A 5,515-nucleotide genomic window follows, 5' to 3' on the forward strand; every position below is an offset into this window, starting at 1 on the left:
CCTCAATTGTCTTGAGTTGGCTGTGCTATATCATTAGTTTATGTCTTTTTATCTCCCCATGTAAATACTTTACTAATTCTGGGACCAGAATAGACATCTTTGTATGTGTTTTAGTTAGCTATTGCTGTATAATTCCAGCATCCATCTATGTTTCAATTATCTACTGCTAAGTAAGAAACTATCCAAAAATACTATGGCTTAATGCAGCATCTCAGTATCTGAGCATTAACAGTATCTCATGATACTGAAGTCTGAGCTTGGCTCAGTGGGCTGGCTTTGCTGCTTAACATGGCAGTGGCTGAGGCTAGAACATCTGAGATAGCTTATTCACTTACTGTCACCTGCTTTCTGTGGGGTGGCTCGAACATCTGGAAACTAGCCAAGCATTTTTCTTTCTCTGCATGGCTTCTCTTGGGCTTCCTCACAGTATGGTGGTCCTAGGACAATGGCTGGTTTCCAAAGGGAAAAAAAAGTAGAAGCTGACAGTTTTCATTAAAGAAGCTCAAACTGTCATAGTGTCACATTTGCCATATTCTATTTATTAAAACAAGTCACAAGAATATTCAATGAGGAAAGGAAATAGGTTCTACTTTCTGATGGGTGAAGTGTTGTGTTTGGACTGTGAAAGAAAGGAAGATAGTAGCCATCTTTGTAGATTATCTGCCACAGGAGCCTATCTACCTTTTTGTAAAAGTGTGAGTAAGGATTCTTTGCCTATGGCTTTACATGCTCTCTTGGCACCTAATATACTATAAAAGTATATAGGAATTGTTAGATAAACACCAGGGAGTCAGCTTGGAGTCATATTGTGAGATTTCACAGAGCACTCATGATTTTTTAATTACAAAATAATTTATTTAAATAACCTGTTTTAGTTGAAAAACAATGCGTATGCAATTTTATGTGAAACAGCACTAACGTTTTCTAGGGAAACAGTCTCCCTGTCCAACCCCTGCACCCTCCACCATTCCTCCACCCAGGTTCCTACTATATATTCCCCAAAATGGTTGCCTCTTAGAGGCATGGTCAGAGCTCTCAGCCCTTATATACACTTTTGTTGAGCTGTTCCCTCTGTCTGATCCTTTGCTTTCATTTTAGCCACCTGAACTGTCTACCTGTCTGTATTGCAGGTGTTTGACCTGGGTACCTAACACTCTTCCTCATTGCATCTTTACCATGGAGACAATTGGGCTCAAAATTGTTGGACATACAGTTTTTATTGTATCTGCTTTGGCCTCTTTCTGCTACCAGAAGGTTGTGACACTGAACTTTTTGGTTTCTAAATGTTCTGCTTGTTGGCCTACAGATATTGTTCTGCCATAGAAAGTGATACAGTAATAAATCACAGACCCTCAGGAGCACCCAACACTCTTTGAAACTACTACATGTATAATTCTAAATTCCCATTCTCAATTGTTATTACTAGTTTTCACAGTAATTAATACAGTATTTTTGTCTTTTCTATAGCTTGTCATAGAAAAGGGATATATTATCCATTTGCTGAAGTTCTGATATACATGCATTATTTTCCTCCCATGTATCACTCTATTCAGTATCTGATTTGATTGCTTTTGTTATATTTTAATGTCTATTTCCCTATAGTTTTATATCAACTTTAGTGGCTATTTCATGACTAAGTTCAACTTTTTCATGAGCAATTGATAAGTGCATGGTGCATATTATATGTACTCAGAAAGCACCAGGGATTGTCCCTTGTTTTGGAAGCTTGAGGTCAAATTGCGGGAGAATATGTATATGTTTATAAAGTTAGAAAACAAGGATCACAGAGAGAATGAAGATGTGTAAGTTATCTCACCTTCAATGAAGAGTCAGTCTTTACAATGGGTAGCACAGTCGAGAGGGGGTTTTCAGAGGGAAGGAGATTTGAACTCGAGTTTGAAGACGAAGTAGAAGGGACATAAAAGCTGGGAGGGAGGTGGAGATGAAGCACACAGAGAAAATCAGAAGAAGAATCGAAGAAAACATTTGTTGAGTATCTATTAGAAGTCAAGTATTTTCCTAATCATTATATAGACATTACCTTAGTGGATCCTTAAAATATCCATGTGTGGTAGGTGCAATTATTATCCCCCCTTTACATATGAAAAAACTGAGGCACCTAGGTTGTGAACTAGGATTTGAAACATGACCTAGCTGACTCTATATCCTTTGAATCCATCAGGATTCTTCTTGAGAAGGAAGAAAATATTCCTTTTCTATACTGATTGTACAGGACAAGTCGTGGTCTTCGTGTAAAAAAAAAATCCAGATAATGCAGAGTGTTTTCACGACTATCCACTTGAATAATAATGAGATTGGCATAGTCTTAAACAACATGCTGTCCTCAAGTGAAAACATTTTTTATTGTCTCTTATAGAAGCTGATGCTGCTGTACTTTGTCAGCTTACAAACAGTACCAGGATAATAAACACTCAGTCCTCACAGGGGGAGAGATGTCACTTCTGCAAGCTAACATACATAGAGAAATGGACCAGAAAGGTGGATCTACATGAATGAAGTTGTGCCAAAATAGAGAAATAGTTTTTCTGTTCAGCCTGTTTATGTTTCGACCACGGAAATCAGCAAACACTACAAGTTAGGGCTTTCCCCCAGTGGCCTCCCCACCCCCAGACAGCCACTTGTTAAACATTTGCCAGCATATGACTAGATTGAGTAAGTGCAGGAATATATATATATATATATAGTCTCAATCCTAAAGCTTCGTTCATGTGTTTTCATTCCTGATCAGTTTCTTAAATTATGCCCAGGCATTGAGATGTCAAAGTTTCCAGGGCATAATCCCCGTTCAGGCATTTCCTGATGTGCTATTGGCCCTTCACTGCCAAGGACCTGCTCTTGGACTCTGTAACCAGTTGCTTTCTTCTCAGAAGTCTTCTTCCTTGTTTCCTCTTGACTTCATGGGAAACAGTAGACTCCTACTAGGACAGCATTTGATGTTTCTCTTTCAGTGAGCTGGAGATCCTCCTGTCTTAAAAAGCCTTTTCTGGCTATTTTCTCTTCTTAATTCTTATACCAATTCTGTATTTGATGCTCGTTGGCTCTTGTGGGGGCAAATAGACTGCTCATTCTGTTTACTCTCACCTGGGGTTTCTATTTATTTATTTCCAGAAACATTCTAGAAAACATTTAACTGGCTCTGCAGAGGGTAGGGGAAGCTCTGATCTGCAGTGTTTGCCAATTTTCCTGGCATGAATACTCCCACTGTTGCTGATTTAGAGCTGCCAAGGTGATGTAATAGAAGGTAGAATCGGCAAGAAATATACAATGGCATGCCATTATATTGTTTTTCCACCATACAATAAAATAGACATAAATAAGTACAAAAGCATACATAATAACAAAATTTAATAAAATATTTAGGAATGATGAAGTTTAAATATTTATTTCCCTGGTTTTGAATATGTTACTTAATCTTAAATTTACATAACATATATATATTTTTTGAGACAGAGTCTCACTCTGTTGCCCAGGCTGGTGTGCAGTGGCGCGATCTCAGCTCACCTGCAACCTCTGCCTCCCAGGTTCAACTGATTCTCCTGCCTCAGCCTCTCAAGTAGCTGGAACTAAAGGCACGCGTCACCATGCCCGGCTAATTTTTGTATTTTTAGTAGAGACAGGGTTTCGCCATGTTGGCCAGGCTTGTCTTGAACTCCTCACCTCATGTGATCTGCCTGCCTTGGCCTCCCAAAGTGGCATGCACCACCACTCCTAGACAATGTAATTTTTAATAAGAACTATATTTACCAGCTCGTGAAACTACTGGAAATTTAACCATCATCTTCTAGGAATGGGTAGAAACTGGCCTAGCACACCACACACAGCACCACAGCCCTCTTCTGTGCCCACAACTAGTTTTGCTACATTTTCAGTCTCTTTTGCCCCAGTCCATTTTCTCAAGATTTTTTTAAAGAGCAATTATTTTTGCGTTAATTACAATAATCTTATTTTTAAATAATCAGTTTCTTATAAGGGGTTCAATTAGAGACAAAATTTCTCATCTTGTGGATTATGAAAATTATTCAAAAATTTTAATTACCTATTCAACATCACATCTGAAAGGAGAACCCAGCTCTTTGGATATAGGTTCTTTTGACTGACCAATAGAATTCCAAAGTGAGAACACTCTATTAATGATCTTCTATTGCTTCATAATCACCCCAAAACTTAGCAGCTCAAAATAACATTTATCGTCTCGCACAGTTTCTGAGGGTCAGAAACCCAGGAATGAGTTAGCTGGGTGGTTTTGCACCCCAGCCTCTCAAAAGACTGCATTTGAGCTGCCGACCATTTCTGCAATCCCCTCAAGGCTTGACAGGGGCTTCAGAATCCACTCTTAAGTTCACACACATTTGTCCGCGGCCTCCTTGCTTTCTTGGCTGTTAGCCAGAGGCTTCAGCATCTTGTCTACTAGGTATTTCCACAGCGCTGCCCACAAAAGGGCAGCTTGCTTCTCAGATCAAGATCTGAGAGAGACAGAGAGAGGAGCACAATCCTCTACAACATTATTTGTTTCAGAAATGACATCCCATGACTTCTGCCATATGCATTAGTCACGTAGACCAAGCCCGAAACAATGGGGAAGGGGATGGAACAAGGCTGTGAATTCTAAGAGGCAGGGATCACTGGGCACCATCTCAGAGGCTGCTACCACAAAAATGCCATGATATGACTGAGCTAGCAAGGACTGTGAAGGTCAACTACAAAAATGTGAACTCATGAAGAAAGAGAATGTGTGCTATTCACCTCTTCATTCCCAGCATCTCATGATTGTCACACTGTGGCAGCAGCTGAATAAATTTGGGGTGACAACAGATCTTGTGTTCTATCTCATCATTTCACTGGGAAACCACAGGCGCACTTTGTTAAAGAGTGGCTCATCCGTCTATGGTCACATGAAAGGAAGGACAATTCAGGGTTCTTCTAACCATCCCTGTCCCACAGATCTTCCAAGGAGACAATGTGGTCTCATCATGTCTTCACAATCATTAGTGTAATGATTTCCATATTTCACAGAAAACCCAAAGCAAGGCAAAAGAGCTTGGTTGAGTCACCCCAAGTGACAAAGTCAGCCTTAGGCTTCTGGTTTCAGTCAGTCATCTTTGCTGAGAGGTTGGAGAGCACATACTAGTTAAGACAAATAAATAGCAATTTAAACTTTGAACATGCTTTCTTCTCTTAGCTATGGGAGGGACACATCTTTGGAGAAAAATCAAAGCATGTCAGGAGGGATGTAAAACATTTTTATTTCTAATAAGCAAGTTTATAATGCTTTAAATGCTTTTGGTTTGTAACAAGTTAAAAATGAACGTCTATTTGTTTTTTTTTTTAAATCTGTCTTCTTTGCAGTATGATTTCCTTGGTGTTAGAAGAAAAAAAACTGTGCCTTATGAAAATATAGATTAAAAATGTCTAAAGATGTAGTTATTAGACATTTTTCTTCAAATGCAACAATATGTAGTTAATCAAAAGATAATTACGTTTCCTGAAAAATTAC

The 5,515-nt window shown here is 39.0% G+C and overlaps 1 long non-coding RNA gene across 1 annotated transcript; it reads right to left on the minus strand.

The window, feature by feature from the left end:
- Positions 1 to 335: 335 nt before the first annotated feature.
- LOC129529016 (uncharacterized) lies at positions 336 to 4,114 on the minus strand. Its single transcript, XR_008674390.2, has 3 exons — positions 4,058 to 4,114; positions 1,817 to 1,925; positions 336 to 449 (listed from the first exon to the last, which is right to left on the minus strand). It is a non-coding gene; the product is annotated as an uncharacterized lncRNA (long non-coding RNA).
- Between the last annotated feature and the right edge of the window lie 1,401 nt (positions 4,115 to 5,515).

Source organism: Gorilla gorilla, chromosome 21, assembly GCF_029281585.2.
Source record: "Gorilla gorilla gorilla isolate KB3781 chromosome 21, NHGRI_mGorGor1-v2.1_pri, whole genome shotgun sequence".
Classification (NCBI taxonomy): Eukaryota; Metazoa; Chordata; class Mammalia; order Primates; family Hominidae; genus Gorilla; species Gorilla gorilla.